Source organism: Schistocerca cancellata, chromosome 2, assembly GCF_023864275.1.
Source record: "Schistocerca cancellata isolate TAMUIC-IGC-003103 chromosome 2, iqSchCanc2.1, whole genome shotgun sequence".
Classification (NCBI taxonomy): Eukaryota; Metazoa; Arthropoda; class Insecta; order Orthoptera; family Acrididae; genus Schistocerca; species Schistocerca cancellata.
In genome coordinates, this window is record NC_064627.1 from 535,254,637 (window position 1) to 535,267,585 (window position 12,949).

General features: G+C 48.6%; 15 non-coding genes across 15 annotated transcripts; all 15 read left to right on the top strand.

Annotated features, from left to right (window-relative positions):
* Nucleotides 1-99: 99 nt before the first annotated feature.
* Nucleotides 100-182, top strand: Trnas-gcu (transfer RNA serine (anticodon GCU)). The gene has a single exon. It is a non-coding gene; the product is annotated as a tRNA-Ser (tRNA).
* An 823-nt stretch (nucleotides 183-1,005) lies between these two features.
* On the top strand, nucleotides 1,006-1,088 carry Trnas-gcu (transfer RNA serine (anticodon GCU)). The gene has a single exon. It is a non-coding gene; the product is annotated as a tRNA-Ser (tRNA).
* Nucleotides 1,089-1,911: 823 nt separating this feature from the next.
* Trnas-gcu (transfer RNA serine (anticodon GCU)) lies at nucleotides 1,912-1,993 on the top strand. The gene has a single exon. It is a non-coding gene; the product is annotated as a tRNA-Ser (tRNA).
* A 789-nt stretch (nucleotides 1,994-2,782) lies between these two features.
* Trnas-gcu (transfer RNA serine (anticodon GCU)) lies at nucleotides 2,783-2,865 on the top strand. The gene has a single exon. It is a non-coding gene; the product is annotated as a tRNA-Ser (tRNA).
* Nucleotides 2,866-3,688: 823 nt separating this feature from the next.
* Trnas-gcu (transfer RNA serine (anticodon GCU)) lies at nucleotides 3,689-3,771 on the top strand. The gene has a single exon. It is a non-coding gene; the product is annotated as a tRNA-Ser (tRNA).
* Nucleotides 3,772-4,594: 823 nt separating this feature from the next.
* On the top strand, nucleotides 4,595-4,676 carry Trnas-gcu (transfer RNA serine (anticodon GCU)). The gene has a single exon. It is a non-coding gene; the product is annotated as a tRNA-Ser (tRNA).
* Nucleotides 4,677-5,465: 789 nt separating this feature from the next.
* Trnas-gcu (transfer RNA serine (anticodon GCU)) lies at nucleotides 5,466-5,548 on the top strand. The gene has a single exon. It is a non-coding gene; the product is annotated as a tRNA-Ser (tRNA).
* Nucleotides 5,549-6,371: 823 nt separating this feature from the next.
* Trnas-gcu (transfer RNA serine (anticodon GCU)) lies at nucleotides 6,372-6,454 on the top strand. Its single transcript has one exon. It is a non-coding gene; the product is annotated as a tRNA-Ser (tRNA).
* An 823-nt stretch (nucleotides 6,455-7,277) lies between these two features.
* Trnas-gcu (transfer RNA serine (anticodon GCU)) lies at nucleotides 7,278-7,360 on the top strand. The gene has a single exon. It is a non-coding gene; the product is annotated as a tRNA-Ser (tRNA).
* An 823-nt stretch (nucleotides 7,361-8,183) lies between these two features.
* On the top strand, nucleotides 8,184-8,266 carry Trnas-gcu (transfer RNA serine (anticodon GCU)). The gene has a single exon. It is a non-coding gene; the product is annotated as a tRNA-Ser (tRNA).
* An 823-nt stretch (nucleotides 8,267-9,089) lies between these two features.
* Trnas-gcu (transfer RNA serine (anticodon GCU)) lies at nucleotides 9,090-9,172 on the top strand. The gene has a single exon. It is a non-coding gene; the product is annotated as a tRNA-Ser (tRNA).
* Nucleotides 9,173-9,995: 823 nt separating this feature from the next.
* Nucleotides 9,996-10,078, top strand: Trnas-gcu (transfer RNA serine (anticodon GCU)). The gene has a single exon. It is a non-coding gene; the product is annotated as a tRNA-Ser (tRNA).
* An 823-nt stretch (nucleotides 10,079-10,901) lies between these two features.
* On the top strand, nucleotides 10,902-10,983 carry Trnas-gcu (transfer RNA serine (anticodon GCU)). The gene has a single exon. It is a non-coding gene; the product is annotated as a tRNA-Ser (tRNA).
* Nucleotides 10,984-11,772: 789 nt separating this feature from the next.
* Trnas-gcu (transfer RNA serine (anticodon GCU)) lies at nucleotides 11,773-11,855 on the top strand. The gene has a single exon. It is a non-coding gene; the product is annotated as a tRNA-Ser (tRNA).
* Nucleotides 11,856-12,678: 823 nt separating this feature from the next.
* On the top strand, nucleotides 12,679-12,761 carry Trnas-gcu (transfer RNA serine (anticodon GCU)). Its single transcript has one exon. It is a non-coding gene; the product is annotated as a tRNA-Ser (tRNA).
* Nucleotides 12,762-12,949: the final 188 nt, after the last annotated feature.

The window sequence follows — 12,949 nt, forward strand, 5'->3', positions numbered from 1 at the left end:
GTTACAGCGTTAACACCAGCCACAGTACGATGCGTTTTGGAATCGACAAACGACTTCTTTCCGTAAGGACTAGCGAGGGACGCAGTTTCCGATGCATCAGGCGAGGTGGCCGAGTGGTTAAGGCTGTTGGACTGCTAATCCAATGTGCTCTGCACGCGTGGGTTCGAATCCCATCCTCATCGAAGAATTTTACGTAAAGCACCCATTTCGGATCACGCCTTCTACATGCGAAACGCCACTCACTAGTAGCAATGGAACGTGTAGGTGGCAGATAACATCTGTAAGAAATACGAAACTAAACCGCCTACCAATTGGAAGGACACAACATTCGATAGCGTACGTCTTCCGAATCAAACATCACCTCAAGATTTATAAACGAATCGAGGTTTGGCACCATGGCGGTGTTTGGGAACGGTGGTTTCTCACTCATAGTTAAGTGCTTACTTCTCGCAGACATTTTAACGTATCGAGCCAATAATACCCCCAACTGTTGCACAACTGTCGCCTTTCGACAGTTTTGCTTTCCGTCCGACCGCCATATACGGAAGCGATCTGATAGGGCCTGGCTCCATCGCCAACAGCAGGAGCCTCTGGTCTCACAATTCGGCTACGAAGAACGTGGTTTGCTCTTCGAAAGAAACTTGGAAGCAACATCAGCGATGAGGTCAACGAAGGTGACAAATAAATGTTGCGCATCGAGATAATCGCGTCGTTGCGGTAGTTGTTATACTGAATGCACAGGACATTTCTCATTTGCATTAGACAACGCTACACGACGATTCGGTGCTTATTTCTGCAGTAAGTAAGTGGGCCGACTACTTTCCTCCGATCGGATACCGACGTGGACGGATGCCATCATTAAATGATTCACGAGTGGGAGCTTGGTCAGCTGCACTGCAGCAGGGCGTTACAGCGTTAACACCAGCCACAGTACGATGCGTTTTGGAATCGACAAACGACTTCTTTCCGTAAGGACTAGCGAGGGACGCAGTTTCCGATGCATCAGGCGAGGTGGCCGAGTGGTTAAGGCTGTTGGACTGCTAATCCAATGTGCTCTGCACGCGTGGGTTCGAATCCCATCCTCGTCGAAGAATTTTACGTAAAGCACCCATTTCGGATCACGCCTTCTACATGCGAAACGCCACTCACTAGTAGCAATGGAACGTGTAGGTGGCAGATAACATCTGTAAGAAATACGAAACTAAACCGCCTACCAATTGGAAGGACACAACATTCGATAGCGTACGTCTTCCGAATCAAACATCACCTCAAGATTTATAAACGAATCGAGGTTTGGCACCATGGCGGTGTTTGGGAACGGTGGTTTCTCACTCATAGTTAAGTGCTTACTTCTCGCAGACATTTTAACGTATCGAGCCAATAATACCCCCAACTGTAGCACAACTGTCGCCTTTCGACAGTTTTGCTTTCCGTCCGACCGCCATATACGGAAGCGATCTGATAGGGCCTGGCTCCATCGCCAACAGCAGGAGCCTCTGGTCTCACAATTCGGCTACGAAGAACGTGGTTTGCTCTTCGAAAGAAACTTGGAAGCAACATCAGCGATGAGTTCAACGAAGGTGACAAATAAATGTTGCGCATCGAGGTAATCGCGTCGTTGCGGTAGTTGTTATACTGAATGCACAGGACATTTCTCATTTGCATTAGACAACGCTACACGACGATTCGGTGCTTATTTCTGCAGTAAGTAAGTGGGCCGACTAATTTCCTCCGATCGGATACCGACGTGGACGGATGCCATCATTAAATGATTCACGAGTGGGAGCTTGGTCAGCTGCACTGCAGCAGGGCGTTACAGCGTTAACACCAGCCACAGTACGATGCGTTTTGGAATCGACAAACGACTTCTTTCCGTAAGGACTAGCGAGGGACGCAGTTTCTGATGCATCAGACGAGGTGGCCGAGTGGTTAAGGCGTTGGACTGCTAATCCAATGTGCTCTGCACGCGTGGGTTCGAATCCCATCCTCGTCGAAGAATTTTACGTAAAGCACCCATTTCGGATCACGCCTTCTACATGCGAAACGCCACTCACTAGTAGCAATGGAACGTGTAGGTGGCAGATAACATCTGTAAGAAATACGAAACTAAACCGCCTACCTTCCGAATCAAACATCACCTCAAGATTTATAAACGAATCGAGGTTTGGCACCATGGCGGTGTTTGGGAACGGTGGTTTCTCACTCATAGTTAAGTGCTTACTTCTCGCAGACATTTTAACGTATCGAGCCAATAATACCCCCAGCTGTAGCACAACTGTCGCCTTTCGACAGTTTTGCTTTCCGTCCGACCGCCATATACGGAAGCGATCTGATAGGGCCTGGCTCCATCGCCAACAGCAGGAGCCTCTGGTCTCACAATTCGGCTACGAAGAACGTGGTTTGCTCTTCGAAAGAAACTTGGAAGCAACATCAGCGATGAGGTCAACGAAGGTGACAAATAAATGTTGCGCATCGAGATAATCGCGTCGTTGCGGTAGTTGTTATACTGAATGCACAGGACATTTCTCATTTGCATTAGACAACGCTACACGACGATTCGGTGCTTATTTCTGCAGTAAGTAAGTGGGCCGACTACTTTCCTCCGATCGGATACCGACGTGGACGGATGCCATCATTAAATGATTCACGAGTGGGAGCTTGGTCAGCTGCACTGCAGCAGGGCGTTACAGCGTTAACACCAGCCACAGTACGATGCGTTTTGGAATCGACAAACGACTTCTTTCCGTAAGGACTAGCGAGGGACGCAGTTTCCGATGCATCAGGCGAGGTGGCCGAGTGGTTAAGGCTGTTGGACTGCTAATCCAATGTGCTCTGCACGCGTGGGTTCGAATCCCATCCTCATCGAAGAATTTTACGTAAAGCACCCATTTCGGATCACGCCTTCTACATGCGAAACGCCACTCACTAGTAGCAATGGAACGTGTAGGTGGCAGATAACATCTGTAAGAAATACGAAACTAAACCGCCTACCAATTGGAAGGACACAACATTCGATAGCGTACGTCTTCCGAATCAAACATCACCTCAAGATTTATAAACGAATCGAGGTTTGGCACCATGGCGGTGTTTGGGAACGGTGGTTTCTCACTCATAGTTAAGTGCTTACTTCTCGCAGACATTTTAACGTATCGAGCCAATAATACCCCCAACTGTAGCACAACTGTCGCCTTTCGACAGTTTTGCTTTCCGTCCGACCGCCATATACGGAAGCGATCTGATAGGGCCTGGCTCCATCGCCAACAGCAGGAGCCTCTGGTCTCACAATTCGGCTACGAAGAACGTGGTTTGCTCTTCGAAAGAAACTTGGAAGCAACATCAGCGATGAGGTCAACGAAGGTGACAAATAAATGTTGCGCATCGAGATAATCGCGTCGTTGCGGTAGTTGTTATACTGAATGCACAGGACATTTCTCATTTGCATTAGACAACGCTACACGACGATTCGGTGCTTATTTCTGCAGTAAGTAAGTGGGCCGACTACTTTCCTCCGATCGGATACCGACGTGGACGGATGCCATCATTAAATGATTCACGAGTGGGAGCTTGGTCAGCTGCACTGCAGCAGGGCGTTACAGCGTTAACACCAGCCACAGTACGATGCGTTTTGGAATCGACAAACGACTTCTTTCCGTAAGGACTAGCGAGGGACGCAGTTTCCGATGCATCAGGCGAGGTGGCCGAGTGGTTAAGGCTGTTGGACTGCTAATCCAATGTGCTCTGCACGCGTGGGTTCGAATCCCATCCTCGTCGAAGAATTTTACGTAAAGCACCCATTTCGGATCACGCCTTCTACATGCGAAACGCCACTCACTAGTAGCAATGGAACGTGTAGGTGGCAGATAACATCTGTAAGAAATACGAAACTAAACCGCCTACCAATTGGAAGGACACAACATTCGATAGCGTACGTCTTCCGAATCAAACATCACCTCAAGATTTATAAACGAATCGAGGTTTGGCACCATGGCGGTGTTTGGGAACGGTGGTTTCTCACTCATAGTTAAGTGCTTACTTCTCGCAGACATTTTAACGTATCGAGCCAATAATACCCCCAACTGTAGCACAACTGTCGCCTTTCGACAGTTTTGCTTTCCGTCCGACCGCCATATACGGAAGCGATCTGATAGGGCCTGGCTCCATCGCCAACAGCAGGAGCCTCTGGTCTCACAATTCGGCTACGAAGAACGTGGTTTGCTCTTCGAAAGAAACTTGGAAGCAACATCAGCGATGAGTTCAACGAAGGTGACAAATAAATGTTGCGCATCGAGATAATCGCGTCGTTGCGGTAGTTGTTATACTGAATGCACAGGACATTTCTCATTTGCATTAGACAACGCTACACGACGATTCGGTGCTTATTTCTGCAGTAAGTAAGTGGGCCGACTAATTTCCTCCGATCGGATACCGACGTGGACGGATGCCATCATTAAATGATTCACGAGTGGGAGCTTGGTCAGCTGCACTGCAGCAGGGCGTTACAGCGTTAACACCAGCCACAGTACGATGCGTTTTGGAATCGACAAACGACTTCTTTCCGTAAGGACTAGCGAGGGACGCAGTTTCTGATGCATCAGACGAGGTGGCCGAGTGGTTAAGGCGTTGGACTGCTAATCCAATGTGCTCTGCACGCGTGGGTTCGAATCCCATCCTCGTCGAAGAATTTTATGTAAAGCACCCATTTCGGATCACGCCTTCTACATGCGAAACGCCACTCACTAGTAGCAATGGAACGTGTAGGTGGCAGATAACATCTGTAAGAAATACGAAACTAAACCGCCTACCTTCCGAATCAAACATCACCTCAAGATTTATAAACGAATCGAGGTTTGGCACCATGGCGGTGTTTGGGAACGGTGGTTTCTCACTCATAGTTAAGTGCTTACTTCTCGCAGACATTTTAACGTATCGAGCCAATAATACCCCCAACTGTAGCACAACTGTCGCCTTTCGTCAGTTTTGCTTTCCGTCCGACCGCCATATACGGAAGCGATCTGATAGGGCCTGGCTCCATCGCCAACAGCAGGAGCCTCTGGTCTCACAATTCGGCTACGAAGAACGTGGTTTGCTCTTCGAAAGAAACTTGGAAGCAACATCAGCGATGAGGTCAACGAAGGTGACAAATAAATGTTGCGCATCGAGATAATCGCGTCGTTGCGGTAGTTGTTATACTGAATGCACAGGACATTTCTCATTTGCATTAGACAACGCTACACGACGATTCGGTGCTTATTTCTGCAGTAAGTAAGTGGGCCGACTACTTTCCTCCGATCGGATACCGACGTGGACGGATGCCATCATTAAATGATTCACGAGTGGCAGCTTGGTCAGCTGCACTGCAGCAGGGCGTTACAGCGTTAACACCAGCCACAGTACGATGCGTTTTGGAATCGACAAACGACTTCTTTCCGTAAGGACTAGCGAGGGACGCAGTTTCCGATGCATCAGGCGAGGTGGCCGAGTGGTTAAGGCTGTTGGACTGCTAATCCAATGTGCTCTGCACGCGTGGGTACGAATCCCATCCTCGTCGAAGAATTTTACGTAAAGCACCCATTTCGGATCACGCCATCTACATGCGAAACGCCACTCACTAGTAGCAATGGAACGTGTAGGTGGCAGATAACATCTGTAAGAAATACGAAACTAAACCGCCTACCAATTGGAAGGACACAACATTCGATAGCGTACGTCTTCCGAATCAAACATCACCTCAAGATTTATAAACGAATCGAGGTTTGGCACCATGGCGGTGTTTGGGAACGGTGGTTTCTCACTCATAGTTAAGTGCTTACTTCTCGCAGACATTTTAACGTATCGAGCCAATAATACCCCCAACTGTAGCACAACTGTCGCCTTTCGACAGTTTTGCTTTCCGTCCGACCGCCATATACGGAAGCGATCTGATAGGGCCTGGCTCCATCGCCAACAGCAGGAGCCTCTGGTCTCACAATTCGGCTACGAAGAACGTGGTTTGCTCTTCGAAAGAAACTTGGAAGCAACATCAGCGATGAGGTCAACGAAGGTGACAAATAAATGTTGCGCATCGAGATCATCGCGTCGTTGCGGTAGTTGTTATACTGAATGCACAGGACATTTCTCATTTGCATTAGACAACGCTACACGACGATTCGGTGCTTATTTCTGCAGTAAGTAAGTGGGCCGACTAATTTCCTCCGATCGGATACCGACGTGGACGGATGCCATCATTAAATGATTCACGAGTGGCAGCTTGGTCAGCTGCACTCCAGCAGGGCGTTACAGCGTTAACACCAGCCACAGTACGATGCGTTTTGGAATCGACAAACGACTTCTTTCCGTAAGGACTAGCGAGGGACGCAGTTTCCGATGCATCAGGCGAGGTGGCCGAGTGGTTAAGGCTGTTGGACTGCTAATCCAATGTGCTCTGCACGCGTGGGTACGAATCCCATCCTCGTCGAAGAATTTTACGTAAAGCACCCATTTCGGATCACGCCATCTACATGCGAAACGCCACTCACTAGTAGCAATGGAACGTGTAGGTGGCAGATAACATCTGTAAGAAATACGAAACTAAACCGCCTACCAATTGGAAGGACACAACATTCGATAGCGTACGTCTTCCGAATCAAACATCACCTCAAGATTTATAAACGAATCGAGGTTTGGCACCATGGCGGTGTTTGGGAACGGTGGTTTCTCACTCATAGTTAAGTGCTTACTTCTCGCAGACATTTTAACGTATCGAGCCAATAATACCCCCAACTGTAGCACAACTGTCGCCTTTCGACAGTTTTGCTTTCCGTCCGACCGCCATATACGGAAGCGATCTGATAGGGCCTGGCTCCATCGCCAACAGCAGGAGCCTCTGGTCTCACAATTCGGCTACGAAGAACGTGGTTTGCTCTTCGAAAGAAACTTGGAAGCAACATCAGCGATGAGGTCAACGAAGGTGACAAATAAATGTTGCGCATCGAGATCATCGCGTCGTTGCGGTAGTTGTTATACTGAATGCACAGGACATTTCTCATTTGCATTAGACAACGCTACACGACGATTCGGTGCTTATTTCTGCAGTAAGTAAGTGGGCCGACTAATTTCCTCCGATCGGATACCGACGTGGACGGATGCCATCATTAAATGATTCACGAGTGGCAGCTTGGTCAGCTGCACTGCAGCAGGGCGTTACAGCGTTAACACCAGCCACAGTACGATGCGTTTTGGAATCGACAAACGACTTCTTTCCGTAAGGACTAGCGAGGGACGCAGTTTCCGATGCATCAGGCGAGGTGGCCGAGTGGTTAAGGCTGTTGGACTGCTAATCCAATGTGCTCTGCACGCGTGGGTTCGAATCCCATCCTCGTCGAAGAATTTTACGTAAAGCACCCATTTCGGATCACGCCTTCTACATGCGAAACGCCACTCACTAGTAGCAATGGAACGTGTAGGTGGCAGATAACATCTGTAAGAAATACGAAACTAAACCGCCTACCAATTGGAAGGACACAACATTCGATAGCGTACGTCTTCCGAATCAAACATCACCTCAAGATTTATAAACGAATCGAGGTTTGGCACCATGGCGGTGTTTGGGAACGGTGGTTTCTCACTCATAGTTAAGTGCTTACTTCTCGCAGACATTTTAACGTATCGAGCCAATAATACCCCCAACTGTAGCACAACTGTCGCCTTTCGACAGTTTTGCTTTCCGTCCGACCGCCATATACGGAAGCGATCTGATAGGGCCTGGCTCCATCGCCAACAGCAGGAGCCTCTGGTCTCACAATTCGGCTACGAAGAACGTGGTTTGCTCTTCGAAAGAAACTTGGAAGCAACATCAGCGATGAGGTCAACGAAGGTGACAAATAAATGTTGCGCATCGAGATAATCGCGTCGTTGCGGTAGTTGTTATACTGAATGCACAGGACATTTCTCATTTGCATTAGACAACGCTACACGACGATTCGGTGCTTATTTCTGCAGTAAGTAAGTGGGCCGACTAATTTCCTCCGATCGGATACCGACGTGGACGGATGCCATCATTAAATGATTCACGAGTGGCAGCTTGGTCAGCTGCACTGCAGCAGGGCGTTACAGCGTTAACACCAGCCACAGTACGATGCGTTTTGGAATCGACAAACGACTTCTTTCCGTAAGGACTAGCGAGGGACGCAGTTTCCGATGCATCAGGCGAGGTGGCCGAGTGGTTAAGGCTGTTGGACTGCTAATCCAATGTGCTCTGCACGCGTGGGTTCGAATCCCATCCTCGTCGAAGAATTTTACGTAAAGCACCCATTTCGGATCACGCCTTCTACATGCGAAACGCCACTCACTAGTAGCAATGGAACGTGTAGGTGGCAGATAACATCTGTAAGAAATACGAAACTAAACCGCCTACCAATTGGAAGGACACAACATTCGATAGCGTACGTCTTCCGAATCAAACATCACCTCAAGATTTATAAACGAATCGAGGTTTGGCACCATGGCGGTGTTTGGGAACGGTGGTTTCTCACTCATAGTTAAGTGCTTACTTCTCGCAGACATTTTAACGTATCGAGCCAATAATACCCCCAACTGTAGCACAACTGTCGCCTTTCGACAGTTTTGCTTTCCGTCCGACCGCCATATACGGAAGCGATCTGATAGGGCCTGGCTCCATCGCCAACAGCAGGAGCCTCTGGTCTCACAATTCGGCTACGAAGAACGTGGTTTGCTCTTCGAAAGAAACTTGGAAGCAACATCAGCGATGAGGTCAACGAAGGTGACAAATAAATGTTGCGCATCGAGATAATCGCGTCGTTGCGGTAGTTGTTATACTGAATGCACAGGACATTTCTCATTTGCATTAGACAACGCTACACGACGATTCGGTGCTTATTTCTGCAGTAAGTAAGTGGGCCGACTACTTTCCTCCGATCGGATACCGACGTGGACGGATGCCATCATTAAATGATTCACGAGTGGGAGCTTGGTCAGCTGCACTGCAGCAGGGCGTTACAGCGTTAACACCAGCCACAGTACGATGCGTTTTGGAATCGACAAACGACTTCTTTCCGTAAGGACTAGCGAGGGACGCAGTTTCCGATGCATCAGGCGAGGTGGCCGAGTGGTTAAGGCTGTTGGACTGCTAATCCAATGTGCTCTGCACGCGTGGGTTCGAATCCCATCCTCATCGAAGAATTTTACGTAAAGCACCCATTTCGGATCACGCCTTCTACATGCGAAACGCCACTCACTAGTAGCAATGGAACGTGTAGGTGGCAGATAACATCTGTAAGAAATACGAAACTAAACCGCCTACCAATTGGAAGGACACAACATTCGATAGCGTACGTCTTCCGAATCAAACATCACCTCAAGATTTATAAACGAATCGAGGTTTGGCACCATGGCGGTGTTTGGGAACGGTGGTTTCTCACTCATAGTTAAGTGCTTACTTCTCGCAGACATTTTAACGTATCGAGCCAATAATACCCCCAACTGTAGCACAACTGTCGCCTTTCGACAGTTTTGCTTTCCGTCCGACCGCCATATACGGAAGCGATCTGATAGGGCCTGGCTCCATCGCCAACAGCAGGAGCCTCTGGTCTCACAATTCGGCTACGAAGAACGTGGTTTGCTCTTCGAAAGAAACTTGGAAGCAACATCAGCGATGAGGTCAACGAAGGTGACAAATAAATGTTGCGCATCGAGATAATCGCGTCGTTGCGGTAGTTGTTATACTGAATGCACAGGACATTTCTCATTTGCATTAGACAACGCTACACGACGATTCGGTGCTTATTTCTGCAGTAAGTAAGTGGGCCGACTACTTTCCTCCGATCGGATACCGACGTGGACGGATGCCATCATTAAATGATTCACGAGTGGGAGCTTGGTCAGCTGCACTGCAGCAGGGCGTTACAGCGTTAACACCAGCCACAGTACGATGCGTTTTGGAATCGACAAACGACTTCTTTCCGTAAGGACTAGCGAGGGACGCAGTTTCCGATGCATCAGGCGAGGTGGCCGAGTGGTTAAGGCTGTTGGACTGCTAATCCAATGTGCTCTGCACGCGTGGGTTCGAATCCCATCCTCGTCGAAGAATTTTACGTAAAGCACCCATTTCGGATCACGCCTTCTACATGCGAAACGCCACTCACTAGTAGCAATGGAACGTGTAGGTGGCAGATAACATCTGTAAGAAATACGAAACTAAACCGCCTACCAATTGGAAGGACACAACATTCGATAGCGTACGTCTTCCGAATCAAACATCACCTCAAGATTTATAAACGAATCGAGGTTTGGCACCATGGCGGTGTTTGGGAACGGTGGTTTCTCACTCATAGTTAAGTGCTTACTTCTCGCAGACATTTTAACGTATCGAGCCAATAATACCCCCAACTGTAGCACAACTGTCGCCTTTCGACAGTTTTGCTTTCCGTCCGACCGCCATATACGGAAGCGATCTGATAGGGCCTGGCTCCATCGCCAACAGCAGGAGCCTCTGGTCTCACAATTCGGCTACGAAGAACGTGGTTTGCTCTTCGAAAGAAACTTGGAAGCAACATCAGCGATGAGTTCAACGAAGGTGACAAATAAATGTTGCGCATCGAGATAATCGCGTCGTTGCGGTAGTTGTTATACTGAATGCACAGGACATTTCTCATTTGCATTAGACAACGCTACACGACGATTCGGTGCTTATTTCTGCAGTAAGTAAGTGGGCCGACTAATTTCCTCCGATCGGATACCGACGTGGACGGATGCCATCATTAAATGATTCACGAGTGGGAGCTTGGTCAGCTGCACTGCAGCAGGGCGTTACAGCGTTAACACCAGCCACAGTACGATGCGTTTTGGAATCGACAAACGACTTCTTTCCGTAAGGACTAGCGAGGGACGCAGTTTCTGATGCATCAGACGAGGTGGCCGAGTGGTTAAGGCGTTGGACTGCTAATCCAATGTGCTCTGCACGCGTGGGTTCGAATCCCATCCTCGTCGAAGAATTTTATGTAAAGCACCCATTTCGGATCACGCCTTCTACATGCGAAACGCCACTCACTAGTAGCAATGGAACGTGTAGGTGGCAGATAACATCTGTAAGAAATACGAAACTAAACCGCCTACCTTCCGAATCAAACATCACCTCAAGATTTATAAACGAATCGAGGTTTGGCACCATGGCGGTGTTTGGGAACGGTGGTTTCTCACTCATAGTTAAGTGCTTACTTCTCGCAGACATTTTAACGTATCGAGCCAATAATACCCCCAACTGTAGCACAACTGTCGCCTTTCGTCAGTTTTGCTTTCCGTCCGACCGCCATATACGGAAGCGATCTGATAGGGCCTGGCTCCATCGCCAACAGCAGGAGCCTCTGGTCTCACAATTCGGCTACGAAGAACGTGGTTTGCTCTTCGAAAGAAACTTGGAAGCAACATCAGCGATGAGGTCAACGAAGGTGACAAATAAATGTTGCGCATCGAGATAATCGCGTCGTTGCGGTAGTTGTTATACTGAATGCACAGGACATTTCTCATTTGCATTAGACAACGCTACACGACGATTCGGTGCTTATTTCTGCAGTAAGTAAGTGGGCCGACTACTTTCCTCCGATCGGATACCGACGTGGACGGATGCCATCATTAAATGATTCACGAGTGGCAGCTTGGTCAGCTGCACTGCAGCAGGGCGTTACAGCGTTAACACCAGCCACAGTACGATGCGTTTTGGAATCGACAAACGACTTCTTTCCGTAAGGACTAGCGAGGGACGCAGTTTCCGATGCATCAGGCGAGGTGGCCGAGTGGTTAAGGCTGTTGGACTGCTAATCCAATGTGCTCTGCACGCGTGGGTACGAATCCCATCCTCGTCGAAGAATTTTACGTAAAGCACCCATTTCGGATCACGCCATCTACATGCGAAACGCCACTCACTAGTAGCAATGGAACGTGTAGGTGGCAGATAACATCTGTAAGAAATACGAAACTAAACCGCCTACCAATTGGAAGGACACAACATTCGATAGCGTACGTCTTCCGAATCAAACATCACCTCAAGATTTATAAACGAATCGAGGTTTGGCACCATGGCGGTGTTTGGGAACGGTGGTTTCTCACTCATAGTTAAGTGCTTACTTCTCGCAGACATTTTAACGTATCGAGCCAATAATACCCCCAACTGTAGCACAACTGTCGCCTTTCGACAGTTTTGCTTTCCGTCCGACCGCCATATACGGAAGCGATCTGATAGGGCCTGGCTCCATCGCCAACAGCAGGAGCCTCTGGTCTCACAATTCGGCTACGAAGAACGTGGTTTGCTCTTCGAAAGAAACTTGGAAGCAACATCAGCGATGAGGTCAACGAAGGTGACAAATAAATGTTGCGCATCGAGATCATCGCGTCGTTGCGGTAGTTGTTATACTGAATGCACAGGACATTTCTCATTTGCATTAGACAACGCTACACGACGATTCGGTGCTTATTTCTGCAGTAAGTAAGTGGGCCGACTAATTTCCTCCGATCGGATACCGACGTGGACGGATGCCATCATTAAATGATTCACGAGTGGCAGCTTGGTCAGCTGCACTCCAGCAGGGCGTTACAGCGTTAACACCAGCCACAGTACGATGCGTTTTGGAATCGACAAACGACTTCTTTCCGTAAGGACTAGCGAGGGACGCAGTTTCCGATGCATCAGGCGAGGTGGCCGAGTGGTTAAGGCTGTTGGACTGCTAATCCAATGTGCTCTGCACGCGTGGGTACGAATCCCATCCTCGTCGAAGAATTTTACGTAAAGCACCCATTTCGGATCACGCCATCTACATGCGAAACGCCACTCACTAGTAGCAATGGAACGTGTAGGTGGCAGATAACATCTGTAAGAAATACGAAACTAAACCGCCTACCAATTGGAAGGACACAACATTCGATAGCGTACGTCTTCCGAATCAAACATCACCTCAAGATT